This window comes from Hoplias malabaricus, chromosome X1, assembly GCF_029633855.1.
Source record: "Hoplias malabaricus isolate fHopMal1 chromosome X1, fHopMal1.hap1, whole genome shotgun sequence".
NCBI lineage: Eukaryota > Metazoa > Chordata > Actinopteri > Characiformes > Erythrinidae > Hoplias > Hoplias malabaricus.
Genome location: NC_089818.1, coordinates 2,066,739 through 2,080,185, shown reverse-complemented (window position 1 = coordinate 2,080,185; position 13,447 = coordinate 2,066,739). Strand labels below are relative to the sequence as shown.

General features: G+C 42.5%; 1 protein-coding gene across 1 annotated transcript in view; it reads left to right on the top strand.

Annotated features, from left to right (window-relative positions):
* Positions 1–13,447, top strand: part of LOC136675419 (muscleblind-like protein 1) — a 90,674-nt gene that overhangs the window by 6,364 nt on the left and 70,863 nt on the right. Inside the window, exons 3-4 of the mRNA XM_066651961.1 lie at positions 1,904–2,047; positions 3,460–3,570. The gene's annotated coding sequence lies outside the window, so the exon portion shown is untranslated. The remainder of the gene's footprint in view (positions 1–1,903; positions 2,048–3,459; positions 3,571–13,447) is intronic.

Here is a 13,447-nt window from a genome sequence, read left to right as displayed (position 1 = left end):
GCCTTGGGTCTGTTGATCCGTCAGTATTTCTCCATCCAAACATCTCGTCTTGCAAATGAAGGTGATCCAGGTTGTCTAGCTGTCCACTGTGTGTAGGTTATTCAGTGTTGCTGCCACTTCTCTCTGAGACTCTTTACTTTCATTTGTTCACTCCTGCACTTCTCTTTGCTGCATTCAAAGTCCAGCAGAAAATTTTTCTCAGAATACTCACACTCACTCGTGATTAGACAGATTTTTTCCCTTCTTTCCCAGTTTGTAAAGTAACCTTGGGTATGTGAAAGTCCCTAAATAAGTCTCACTTATTATGTTCTATTGGTTAAGTTTAATCAGTCACAGGTGACACACAGGGCACTTTAATTTGTTCTGGTGAGTGACGAAGAGTATGTGAGGTATTAATATTTCTTCAGATTTTTTAAAGAGGACATATTATGAAATGTGTATCTGGAGCGACTTCCAACTCACAAACAGTGAAACAAGATTGTGCAGTAAGGTTTTTGTGCTGCCTAAAGGTCTGTCGTCTTTCGATCGTCTTATCACATCAGTTACAATTTTCACAAGAGAAAATGCGAGAAAATATAGGCATTATGTTTGAAAAGTGGCAGCAACTCTACAGACCAGAGCCAGAGCTGGATAATGTTCTCTGAAAAGGTTTATTAGTTCTGAAAGAAATATAGAAGTACAGACGCCTGTGTAGCGATAGGTTTTAAAGAGTACAGTTGTGAACCAGAAGTAGAGATCTGCCTCCTAAAGGACGTTTATGGTGGAAGGGAAAATTGATAAGTAACACCAGTCTTGTCTCGTCAAAATATTTAAGGTGGATTTGGAGACTAAAGGCTTGTAAATGGAAAGGGAAATGACAGTCACATATTCACTTTTTTGCGTTGGTAGGTGTTTTAGTGAAATGGTGAACACTTTTCTGTATAAATATGTTGATTATGGCACATTCTTCTTAGCGATTACGGCCAAAGTTCTTAAACTTGTCTCTTCTTCGTTCAGTTTTCCTCAAACTGGCACCTGCTCAAGCTCCACGCCTGGGGAGGAAGGGGGGGGGGGGGGGAGGTAAATTGCCGCTCAGTGAGGATTGTGCAGTCGTGGATTAGTTGAATCGTGTGTTGGGACAAGGCAAAGCCATAAATGTGAAAGGTACTGATCAAATCAAGTATTATTTAATTTGAAACATCAGACAAATAATGTAAAATATAAAAAATAAAAATCTAAAATAAAAACATCAGTAAAATAATGATGAAAATAAAGCCAGTGCACGGTTTGTCCCCCGTAAATAAAACTGTGATCATGGAACTCAATGGTAAACATGCCTCAGTCCCTTTTGTTAAAACTGTAATACACAAATTAAATTTGAATATTTACAAAATACCATGAGGTTAGTTAGTAAAAACATATATAAGTTTGAAATGTGCTGACCCCATCAGACCTATTAATAATGAAGGGTTTACCCTCACTTTGCTTCTGACAGCTTCTACACTTTAGGAAAAGCTCTACAATCGATGTCACAGGAGGATTGATGAGCACAGCTTCACTGATATTGTGTGGTCCTTCATCACATTAGAGAACACAGGACAAAGCTGGGGTGACCTGAGCAGTGATGGCATTGATCTGGGCTCATGTGCAGCTGCTCAGGAGCATCCTACTCCACTGACAGTGCCGTTCTATGGAGATTACAGGCTGTGTGTGCACAAGTGAATACCTATGTCAGCAGTGGGTGTGCCTTTAAGTAGCTGACCTCTCAGATTAGACGCGGTGTCTGGACACTGCCCTGACGTTGTGTGTGTGGTGCTAATGAAGGGTAAATGTTAAAATTCTGTTTGGTTTGGATCTAAACTCTCTAATGCTTCTCTTCTCTCCTGTCCTCTCCTCCCCTCTTCGGTTGCGTCGCTGGGTTAAGAATGCGTCAGGCGCACAGCGTACTGCAGTGTCAGGGGACCTGTAAATAGGGACGGACCGAATCTTCTTCCTGTACATCGCTAGAGGAGAGGGGATTATGGTGCGGTGGATTTGAGGAGCGTCGCCTGGAAGAGGAACAGAGGAGGTAAGTAAATGTTGCAGGGTGAGAGTGCTAGCTGCTAACTCATGCTGCACTGACAGAATGCAGCTGAATACCTAACGCTGGGTGGGAAAGGACTGGGAGGTGTTTTTTTGTTTTGTTTTGTGTTTTTTTTGCAGGCAGGGGACGATTATGCTTTGTCATGTATTTACACTGCAGCTGAGGTGATGTTTATTCAGGACGAGAGAGAACTCACAGAGTTAACATTCCAGTGTTAAAAGCCTAGCACTGATGTACAGTCTGAGTAGCATAGTCAGTAGAAGAGGTATTCTATCCCAGAGGTATTGTCTGTCTGTCTGTCTGTCTGTCCTGTGGGTCTCTTTGACTGTGTGTCTAGACGCCCCCCATCTCTCCCCCAGCCCCTATAAGTATGCAGGACAATGGTTTTCTCTTTTTTATATCTGCATGCAGAGCTTTAAAACAGGAACCTGAACTGATTAAGTGGAACCATGTAGCACACCTGGCCTCTGCTAAAAAGGAACTGAAATAACCTATAGCATTGCACAACCACACACACACACACACACACACACACACACACACACACATATGTATGACAAACACACCCCTCTTCCTGTTTAACTGTGCATCGTTATCTTAAGCCATGCAGGGTCTGTTGTGCACGTTGCTTCCTCTTTCTCACAGGCAGAGGGTAGAGCCTCAGAGAGAGAGAGAGAGAGACAGAGAGAGAGAGAGTGAGTGTGTGTGTGTGTGAGAAAGAGAAAGAGAGAGAGAGAGAGAGGAAGGGAGAGCAAGCGAGAGAGTGAGTCTGTATCACACTGCATTTGGGACAAGGTCAGGCCTTCGGTGACAGAATTAGCTTTGAGGGTTAGGGTTAGTAGCAGGGTTGGGCTGTGTGCCAGTCGAGTGTTTTGACTGTGTGTGTGTGTGTGGTGGAGGGCTTGTCATTTGAGGGTAGTGGGGAAGAGACAGTCGTGACTGAATGTGGATGAAATTGTATGCTCAGATGCAAATAAGATAAAAGCTGTTTCCATGGTGATAGAGAGAGAGAGAGAGAGAGAGAGAAAGAGAGACCTGTGTCTGGGCTTTGAACACGTTCACGCACACATATACCTACAAACACACACACACACACACTTAATACTGAGAACCCTGCTTTTCATTTTTCAGACTGATCTGAGAACAGCTTTCACACAGAACACACACTCAGACTTGTTTATGGACATAGTGAGGACATGGTGTCATGCATGTTTTGTATACGTAGTGGGGGTGTGGAATGTGTGTGTGTATATTATTTTATTTATTTATTCTTAAACCTAACTTGCTCTTTCTGTCTTTCCCTTTATAAATATTGAAATCAAGCAAATTCAGATCATCTTTGTCCTGAAAAATAGAACTAACACTGACACCGCTGTATTTCTCTTTTGCTGTTTTAGGTCTAGTTTCCGGTTGCAGTTCACCACACACAGTACACACACCACGGGGCCAATGTCAGGCTCGCTCCCAGAATGCACTGCGGCGAGCAGCATGTGCTGTGTAACCCACGGGTGAGTTTCCGTCTTGCTTTCAGTGGGAGCTCTGCAACAGCACATACAGGTATGAGCTAACTTAGCAGCATATACTCACTCTCTCTGTCTGTCTCTCTCTCTGCCCCTCTCTCTCTCACTCATCGTATTTTGTTTTGACAATATTCTGTTTATTTTCCACTGTAATGGTAGTGTTACCGTGTGCTGGACAGTTTCAGTCGGTTGAAGATTTCTGGGTGTTGAGGTGTTATTAGAGTTAAATTTCCACAGTACGATACAAACATTTCATTTTGAAATGTTCGTTTTTTTTTTAATTAATATTATTTTTATTATTATCACTATTTTATATCAAAGATGAAATTTTTCTTTTAATGTTAGCTGTATATCATTAATGAGACAGATGCCGTTGTCCTGGCTTCCTTTGTGTCGCTCAGTTTTGCTCGTCGTCTGCGTGCAGGTTGCGTCTAACTTTATATTTAAACAGATTAAACATGTTTTACTGCACTGAGGAGGAGGAGCTGATGTGCGCTGTTTGCAGAGGGTTCAACACTTTATCAAATGTTTCCTTTTCTTTTTTTTTATTTCAAAAAAATTTTTTTTGGTTTTGTGGTTTTCTCTTCCTGTGCAGCACAGAGAAATAGAGCAGGTTTTTTTTTTGTTTTTTTTTTTGCTGCAAGCAGCAGTGGTGTGGTAAAACAGAGCCAATAATACCTCAGTACATTTTAAGTGTTGGACGTGTTCTGTGCAGAATTCCCCTGTTAACTTCATGCCTTTTTTTCCAACTAAACTCTCCCACAGACGTAAAGAAATGTAAGATTATATTTTCCTAATTATAAGTTGATATTAAATAACTATATATAAAGTAATAAAGTAAAGTTTGGATGTTCTTTCTGAAATGTTTTCTATATTTTACTAAAATAACAGAGAACACACTGCTGCACGTTGAAAAGCAATTACCTTTTATTTGGAGTATGCATTATAATGAAAAAGTATGAACACATTTAGTGATTAGTGTTGCAATCAAATAAATAGAAAATTGCAGAAAATGTTTAAACTTGAAAACACAGAAACACCTCATTTGAACAAGGGAATTCAAACATGAAATCTGTTAATCAGCAACTCAGCTCAGCCATAAAATTAATGCCACTGCCCTAATATTGTGTAGGCCTTGTTCATTCCTCCAGAATATTTCTGATCCATCACCATCAAGACCTCTGACCTCTAAGTCCTGTAAGTTACGCGGTACGGCCTTCGTGGATCAACTTGGCGTTTCAGCATGTCCCACAGATGCTGAGTTTGAGATATGAGGAATTTGGAGTCCAGTTCAACGCCTTGAATTCTTGTCATGTTCCTTAAACAATTGGCAGGGCCTAGTGTAGGTGCCTCTGGCAGCGTAAATGTGCTGTAAGCTGTAATGTGCTGTTTTGACACTTTTCATCTTTCCTAAGCCAGTATTAACCTTTTCAGCAGTTACAGTAGCTCTTCTGTGGGACTGAGCCAGATGGGCCCACAACTCCTGACCATCTTTGGTAGTTACTAACCACTGTATGTCCAACACACAGCAAGACATATGAGTTTAGACACACTCTGACTCCGTCGTCTAAGCGTCACTCTTTGGTCCTTGTCAAAGACACACTTGAGGCTCTCCCTGCTTTTATCGCGTCGACTGGAGAGACTTTCTGTTCACGTGTTGATTCCTATATATTTCACAGCCCTTAACAAGACCCACTGTAAGGAGATAATCAGAGTTATAAAACGGATTGTTCTTATCCTAATGTAAAATACACAGTGCACACACCATATTAATGCGCCACTGTGTTAAAACCAGTCAGTTTTGTTCAATTCTCCTGAACAATGTGAAATCAGGACAGAAACAGTGCTAAAGACCACTCTGTGAAGCCATTCCAATGAATTGAACATCAATGTGCTTCACATTGACCAATGTTTTTTAAAAGCAGTAAGGTATTTGAGATGATGCATAAAAGCAGTTTAATCACAACACTTCCCCGTGATAAAACTGCAGTGGCTTTTTGTTTTAATATTTTCTTCACTGTCAGTGGTTTTAATGTTGTGGCTGATTGGATTAAAGATCTGAAATGTGAACCTGAATTGATAGAAACGGTTTGAAATAAAATAATTGTACATAAAATTAGACTGAAATTTCAGAAGGATTTTTCTGTGGAGATGAAGAGCTTTGTTGGCTGTGTTCCTCACGTGTGACGTACTGCACTGTGTCGTAGTTTGGTGTGAAGGCCTGGTGTGTGGTGTGTTGAGGGTGTTTTGAATAGCACTAGTTAATAACCGTGAGCTGACAGAGTTAATTAAAGATGGCGTAGGTTGGAGAACGGAGGGAGGGGGCGGGAAGTTTTTTTATTAATCTGTTAGTGACTTTGCCTTTGTGAGACATGTTCACACTTCCCCTTGTTCGCTTCTCTCCACCCTGATGGAACCCTTAAGGTTCTGCTTTTTCACACACATTCAAACAAATGTTGTAACACTTCCTTTGTGACCTGGCATTGCTTCATGTTTCAGAGGAGCGTGTTAAATGGCAGCGTTTGTTTTTTAACCCTACATATCACTACAGATAACTGTAAGAGCTGTAAAGGCTAATTCTGTGCCCTCATCCTGTGGAAGTGTGTGCAGTTGGTTCAATTCAAATGTAAATTCAAACTCAAGATGATTAAGCTCAAGAAGCTAAAATAGGATATAGCTATCTAGTTACTACTTTACATATTTCAGTGCTCTCAACAAAGCGGTTAAGCATCACCCGAGCAGGTGTTAACTGAGTACAGTACAGCAGTGTAACACAGAGAGATGTAAGATTACAATAACAACAAATAAACAGTAATCCGCAATGTTCTGTAATCCTCTCGTCAAGTTCTAATGTTTTAATTCTAATATTTGAATTAACGTTACATCTGCATTGTTCCAGGTTCATTTGTTTTATCCATAAATGTACAAAATGACCATATTTTTAAGCTTTAAAAAAGAACAAACTTTATTTGATTCAACAGAATACAGCTAAAAAATGAAGACTGTGATGGGTTTGTTCTGTTTTTGGGCATAATACTGTGTCCAAAAGTCAGTGTGAGTGTGGGTTTAGACCATTTACAGATGGGGTCGGTGTTAGAGTCGGGAACAGAGCGCAGGAACACTGCGTTTGTCATTTTTAATATGAAACAACAATTACCATAAAATGACACAAGGTCAGGGGAATGTTAGAATTTTTAAATACAATCATACCTAATATCCTACCTAATCAACCTAATAACTAACTCTTAAAGACAAACCTTCATGGCTATGGCTCATAGTATTTAGGTTAGTGTTCATTGTTATGTCATAGAGGGTTTTTTTTGCTGAAGTTTGCTGAAAAGATGCATAGTTTTTAACCGTTTTCCTGTTAGATCACTTTAAGCCTTTTTCTTTATTAAGCCTTTATTCCCTAACTGTCTTCCTCCAGCACAAGTGGCTCACTCTCAGACAGGACTTTAATAATCGACCTGTGTGTTGGTGTGCACTGTCAGCCTGAGCTGAGCTGCACCACAGATACCTTTCACTCCACTTTGTGCCACTGACAATCGTGGCTCAGGCTCCATTCACACGGATCCGTTTATTTGTAAAAGCTGAGTTTCCCCCGTTTTTAAAAATATCCCTGTCCAGACGAATATGAAAACCTCCCAACGAGAGGCTTCAAAACCCTACGATGCATGAGAAACAGAGAGGTTCAATCCCAAATCATTCCATCCTCCCTCTGTAGTGCACTACACACGTCCTGAAACGACTGAATCTAGATGTTAACAGTGCAGTATATATTTCTAACACACATCATTTCTATTTATTCATCTGTGTGATTCTGAACTCTAGTGCCGTCTGTGTGTGTACAGTGTAGTTTATGACTGATGTAGTTCAGTGTAAAGGGAGGGAGGAGCTGTGTGTACAGTGTAGTTTGTGACTGATGTAGTTCACTGTAGAGGGAGTGAGGAGCTGTGTGTGTACAGTGTAGTTTATGACTGATGTAGTTCACTGTAGAGGGAGCGAGGAGCTGTGTGTGTACAGTGTAGTTTATGACTGATGTAGTTCACTGTAGAGGGAGTGAGGAGCTGTGTGTGTACAGTGTAGTTTATGACAGATGTAGTTCACTGTAGAGGGAGCGAGGAGCTGTGTGTGTACAGTGTAGTTTATGACTGATGTAGTTCACTGTAGAGGGAGAGGGGAGCTGTGTGTACAGTGTAGTTTATGACTGATGTAGTTCACTGTAGAGGGAGTGAGGAGCTGTGTGTGTACAGTGTAGTTTGTGACTGGTGTAGTTCACTGTAGAGGGAGTGAGGAGCTGTGTGTGTACAGTGTAGTTTGTGACTGATGTAGTTCACTGTAGAGGGAGCGAGGAGCTGTGTGTGTACAGTGTAGTTTGTGACTGGTGTAGTTCACTGTAGAGGGAGAGAGGAGCTGTGTGTGTACAGTGTAGTTTGTGACTGATGTAGTTCACTGTAGAGGGAGTGAGGAGCTGTGTGTGTACAGTGTAGTTTATGACTGATGTAGTTCACTGTAGAGGGAGAGGGGAGCTGTGTGTACAGTGTAGTTTATGACTGATGTAGTTCACTGTAGAGGGAGTGAGGAGCTGTGTGTGTACAGTGTAGTTTGTGACTGATGTAGTTCACTGTAGAGGGAGTGAGGAGCTGTGTGTGTACAGTGTAGTTTATGACTGATGTAGTTCACTGTAGAGGGAGTGAGGAGCTGTGTGTGTACAGTGTAGTTTATGACTGATGTAGTTCACTGTAGAGGGAGCGAGGAGCTGTGTGTGTACAGTGTAGTTTATGACTGATGTAGTTCACTATAGAGGGAGGGAGGAGCTGTGTGTGTACAGTGTAGTTTATGACTGATGTAGTTCACTGTAGAGGGAGCGAGGAGCTGTGTGTGTACAGTGTAGTTTATGACTGATGTAGTTCACTGTAGAGGGAGCGAGGAGCTGTGTGTGTACAGTGTAGTTTATGACTGATGTAGTTCACTGTAGAGGGAGTGAGGAGCTGTGTGTGTACAGTGTAGTTTATGACTGATGTAGTTCACTGTAGAGGGAGAGAGGAGCTGTGTGTACAGTGTAGTTTATGATTGATGTAGTTCACTGTAGAGGGAGGGAGGAGCTGTGTGTGTACAGTGTAGTTTATGACTGATGTAGTTCACTGTAGAGGGAGTGAGGAGCTGTGTGTGTACAGTGTAGTTTATGACTGATGTAGTTCACTGTAGAGGGAGCGAGGAGCTGTGTGTGTACAGTGTAGTTTATGACTGATGTAGTTCACTGTAGAGGGAGTGAGGAGCTGTGTGTGTACAGTGTAGTTTATGACTGATGTAGTTCACTGTAGAGGGAGAGAGGAGCTGTGTGTACAGTGTAGTTTATGACTGATGTAGTTCACTGTAGAGGGAGTGAGGAGCTGTGTGTGTACAGTGTAGTTTGTGACTGATGTAGTTCATTGTAGAGGGAGTGAGGAGCTGTGTGTGTACAGTGTAGTTTATGACTGATGTAGTTCACTGTAGAGGGAGCGAGGAGCTGTGTGTGTACAGTGTAGTTTGTGACTGATGTAGTTCACTGTAGAGGGAGTGAGGAGCTGTGTGAGTTTCAGACAGAGACAGAGAATTCATCTTAAAGATGTTGAATCAGGTTGAGGTTTTGTAGAGAAGTTCTTTCACAACAAACTCAGCTAAGAAAGGGTCTTCCACAGGCTTTTGCAGCAAAAATGAACACAGTTGTCAAGAATGTTATTGTTCTGTGAAGCGAGAAGATTTCCCTTCATTGGAACTAAGAACTTAACCATGGAAAACATCCCAAGACCATTATTTCCCCTCCTCCAAACTTTATAATTGGTTTGTATTAAGGCAATTAGGGTTCAGATGACACCTACACACACACACACACACTAGTGCACCTCAGCCGTGGATTGAGGAGAAGGACAGGGCTGTTTGTTCACTCCGACTGCCCCCAATCTTCCAGTGGGAATTGAACCAACGACATTTCAGCCCCTAGTCCTCTGCTCTAACCAATAGGCCACAGCTGCCCATTGGTTCATTAAACTCCGAATGAAGCCTGTACATTCCCAGTATACACTGACACTCAGGATGACACTTTGCATTGTACACGGTGCAGTGGAAGATTGTGTGCAGCAAGATTACTGTGGAAATCCAATAAATAAATACATTTAGTATTGTCACTGTCCAATTAAAACATGCATCTCCCAAAATAATTTTTTGATCACCATTTTAAAATATATAATATCACTTTATTGTTTTCATTCTGGCGTCACGTGGCACAGGTAGTGTCTCTGTCACAGCTCCAGGGTCCTGGAGGTTGTGGGTTTGAGTCCCGCTCCGGGTGACTGTCTGTGAGGAGTGTGGTGTGTTCTCTCTGTGTCTGTGTGGGTTTCCTCCAGGTGATTGTCTGTGAGGAGTGAGGTGTGTTCTCCCTGTGTCTGCGTGGGTTTCCTCCAGGTGACTGTCTGTGAGGAGTGAGGTGTGTTCTCCCTGTGTCTGTGTGGGTTTCCTCCGGGTGACTGTCTGTGAAGAGTGTGGTGTGTTCTCCCTGTGTCTGTGTGGGTTTCCTCCAGGTGATTGTCTGTGAGGAGTGTGGTGTGTTCTCCCTGTGTCTGTGTGGGTTTCCTCCGGGTGACTGTCTGTGAAGAGTGTGGTATGTTCTCTCAGTGTCTGTGTGGGTTTCCTCCTGGTGACTGTCTGTGAGGAGTGAGGTGTGTTCTCCCTGTGTCTGTGTGGGTTTCCTCCGGGTGACTGTCTGTGAGGAGTGTGGTGTGTTCTCCCTGTGTCTGCATGGGTTTACTCCGGGTGACTGTCTGTGAGGAGTGTGGTGTGTTCTCCCTGTGTCTGTGTGGGTTTCCTCCGTGTGACTGTCCGTGAGGAGTGTGGTGTGTTCTCCCTGTGTCTGCGTGGGTTTCCTCTGGGTGACTGTCTGTGAGGAGTGAGGTGTGTTCTCCCTGTGTCTGTGTGGGTTTCCTCCGGGTGACTGTCTGTGAGGAGTGTGGTGTGTTCTCCCTGTGTCTACGTGGGTTTCCTCCGGGTGACTGTCCGTGAGGAGTGTGGTGTGTTCTCCCTGTGTCTGCGTGGGTTTCCTCCGGGTTTCCTCCCACGCTCCAAAAACACACGTTGGTAGGTGGATTGGTGACTCAAAAGTGTCCGTAGGTGTGAGTGTGTGAGTGAATGTGTGTCACTCAGTGAAGGACTGGTGCCCCCTCCAGGGTGTGTTCCTGCCTTACACTCAGTGATTCTGGATAAGCTCCGGACCCACCGCCGCCCTGAAGTGGGTAAGGGCTACACACAATGAATGAATGAATGTCTTCTTTCCTCTGATAAGACTTTCTCTGCTGATGCTGGTGTATATCAGTCTTGTTGCTGTACAAAGGTAAGATTCTGTATTCATGTGAATGTGGCTATAATATGAAGTTGTTGCTGGATAAAAACAAAGTGTCTGTGCTTTGCATGAAGTCAAATGCAGAAACCTGTTTGTCCTGTGAAGAACAAAAACCTGAATGTAAAAGTGGTTGGTTAAGTGACTAATAATGCAGTGTATTATGTGGTTATATTAAAATAGGTATGTAAATAAATGTATGGCAAAACAAAGATATTTGACATCTGAAGGTTCCCAGAAATAGATATAAATGGATTTGTACAATATCCACATGGTGGAAATATTGAGTATTTACAGGACACTGAGGATACAGTGTTCACTGGTGCACAGTTAATGTCTGTGCCATGTGCATGTTACTTTGCATCATTCAAAGTTACCTGGAGTTCTGTGTCTGCTTCTGTCTTGATGCGCCTCAGAAGCAGGTTTGTCTGTTCCACACTTACATTACTAAACCAGAACAGTAGGACTCTTAGGGTAGAGAGAGACTTGCTGTTAACTACACATTGTCGTACACATCACAGCTGTCTCGTGGATCCTGTCTGTTTGGTGCATAGGTTGTGCACGTCCTCAGAAAATAAACACTACATGTATGCAGTACACCCAAAACAGTAGGGGGCAGTGCAGGTGATCAGCAGCATCACAATAGGGGACAGATTTGAAAAGGGCTGTGTCAGAGCCGAATCTGCAATTACCGACGTCTTTCTCTGGTCTGCCCTCTAGTGGAAGCCTCCAGCTACAAGTGTAGCACAGAGGTGAATGTGTGAACAGTCACATTCACAACGCAGATGGTAGTCTATGTGAACGCAAGGCCAAGCATCTCTCTACACTTAGACTTTAGGTCAAATCAAAACAGTAAAAATACAGCAAAGCTGCATTTGTTTTGACTTTAAAAAGCACAAACAGAGATGAAGATTTTGCTCTGTTCCTGCTCCACAGGAACTGACTTATTTCTGGTGTAGGTGGAACTTTAAAAGATAAAAAACCTTAAAAGATACAGTCGCTTCTTACTCACACACACCGCTCCACCTTAAAAGATACAGTCGCTTATTACTCACACACACCGCTCCACCTTAAAAGATACAATCGCTTCTTACTCACACACACCGCTCCACCTTAAAAGATACAGTCGCTTATTACTCACACACACCGCTCCACCTTAAAAGATACAATCGCTTCTTACTCACACACACCGCTCCACCTTAAAAGATACAATCGCTTCTTATTCACACACACCGCTCCACCTTAAAAGATACAATCGCTTATTACTCACACACACCGCTCCACCTTAAAAGATACAATCGCTTCTTACTCACACACACCGCTCCACCTTAAAAGATACAATCGCTTCTTACTCACACACACCGCTCCACCTTAAAAGATACAGTCGCTTCTTACTCACACACACCGCTCCACCTTAAAAGATACAATCGCTTCTTACTCACACACACCGCTCCACCTTAAAAGATACAATCGCTTCTTACTCACACACACCGCTCCACCTTAAAAGATACAGTCGCTTCTTACTCACACACACCGCTCCACATTAAAAGATACAGTCGCTTCTTACTCACACACACCGCTCCACATTAAAAGATACAATCGCTTCTTACTCACACACCGCTCCACCTTAAAAGATACAGTCGCTTCTTACTCACACACACCGCTCCACCTTAAAAGATACAATCGCTTCTTACTCACAGACACCACTCCACCTTAAAAGATACAGTCGCTTCTTACTCACACACACCGCTCCACCTTAAAAGATACAATCGCTTCTTACTCACACACACCGCTCCACCTTAAAAGATGTGTAGGTTTATGCAACTAGCACTGAAACCTTACCTAAACTTCAGTCAAATTAAAGGCATGCAAACCTTCCATATCCTTTAACTAGTGGTAACTAAGAGAAAATATAAACCCTAGATGAACTCCCAGTTGAACTCCCACAATGTGCATTATGACAGCATTCACTAATAAGAAAACAATTTGCAAAGTGATTACAGTCTCTTAACTAAATCATAAGAGAGTCAGCCAAAGCAGGTGAAGGGTTAATTGCAGGACATGACAAGGACTTGGTTACACCCCTTTAAATGTTTGGTGAAGTGTTGGGGCTGGAGCTTTTCTTCAGTCTGCGCTAAGACCTTTGTGAACAGCCTGTTTGAGAAAGAACATTTTGTCTAAACATGATGTTTCTGTCACCATTTTTGCTTCTGTATGTGAATTTATACCAACATTTATTACAGTTGATCCTGCCATTGTTGAATGTAGAAATTTAAATGAGTGCATTAGCTCGTTAGATTTGTGATCTGAACCCCTGTCCACACACAAACACACACACTCTAACTGTGAAATACAGCAACTGGGTTTTTGTGAAATGCCTAAATCTGAAAAACATGGAATCCACCAAGTCATTCTGATATTGTGCTGCATTTGTCATAGACATCAGGCCCTTCTCCTCCTCAGAGTCTGTGAAAGGTTGACCCCTCTGAGTAC